Raw genomic sequence first — 878 nt, 5'->3', positions numbered from 1 at the left:
TTCTCTTGCGGGAAAGTCCGACGCATGAGATCTCTGATGGTGTTGCCTAATTTTATTTTTCCCGCAAACGATCGATGTAAGATTTTTGAAATCGTTGCCGTCATCGTCATCGCCGTCGTCATCGCCGCTGTCGTCGCGGTCGTCGTCATAGCCGCGGGCGTGGCCGTCTTCGTCATCGCCGCTATCGTCGCGGTCGTCGTCATAGCCGCGGGCGTGGCCGTCTTCTTCATCGCCGTCGTCGCCGCGGGCGTGGCCGTCTTCGTCGTCGCTCTCGTCTTCATCTAGATTTTTGGCTTTTTTAGCCAATTTTCTTAGATACTCGTCATCGGACGACGACGACGACGACGCGTCATCGGACGACGCGTCATCGGACGACGACGACGACGACGCGTCATCGGACGACGACTCGATGCCGTCATGGTTATAGGACAGTCGCACGTCTTTCTCTAAAGAAACAATAGTATAAAAGACCTCTCTCCCCCGGCCGAAACTGCAAAATTACGCGATAGCCACGCCGTGTATGCGTTGGCGATGGAGCGCAGGACATCCACAAAGCGGCGCCCTTTTCGGTCACATTGTTTGCGCCAGTCGCTGCTGCAGATGAGGAATGAGTTTAATTTATTTGTCAGTAATGATGACGCCGCTAACTTTGGGCACTTAAATTGCTCCGACTCCGGCCACCATATCGGCTTCTTTGCTTGGATCCCCCAATTGGGCTTTCCGTGGCCGTTTGTTTTACGCACCATTAGGGGGATCCAATAGCGCAGGTCATCCGTCGTCATTGTTGATGGGTCAGGCATGAATCGCAAGTCCTGATCTTTTCTCCTTCTTCCCGGATTTTTTGATGACGTCATTTGCCGATGGAGTAGGGTCGTTAC

At 53.4% G+C, this 878-nt stretch overlaps 1 long non-coding RNA gene across 1 annotated transcript; it reads right to left on the bottom strand.

The window, feature by feature from the left end:
* Positions 1 to 342: 342 nt before the first annotated feature.
* LOC136198515 (uncharacterized) lies at positions 343 to 763 on the bottom strand. The gene is made up of 3 exons (XR_010672822.1): positions 649 to 763; positions 503 to 594; positions 343 to 446 (listed from the first exon to the last, which is right to left on the bottom strand). It is a non-coding gene; the product is annotated as an uncharacterized lncRNA (long non-coding RNA).
* Positions 764 to 878: the final 115 nt, after the last annotated feature.

This window comes from Oscarella lobularis, chromosome 19 (assembly GCF_947507565.1).
Source record: "Oscarella lobularis chromosome 19, ooOscLobu1.1, whole genome shotgun sequence".
Classification (NCBI taxonomy): domain Eukaryota; kingdom Metazoa; phylum Porifera; class Homoscleromorpha; order Homosclerophorida; family Oscarellidae; genus Oscarella; species Oscarella lobularis.
Note: the sequence above shows the minus strand (reverse complement) of the source record. Positions and strands in the feature narration are given on the sequence as shown.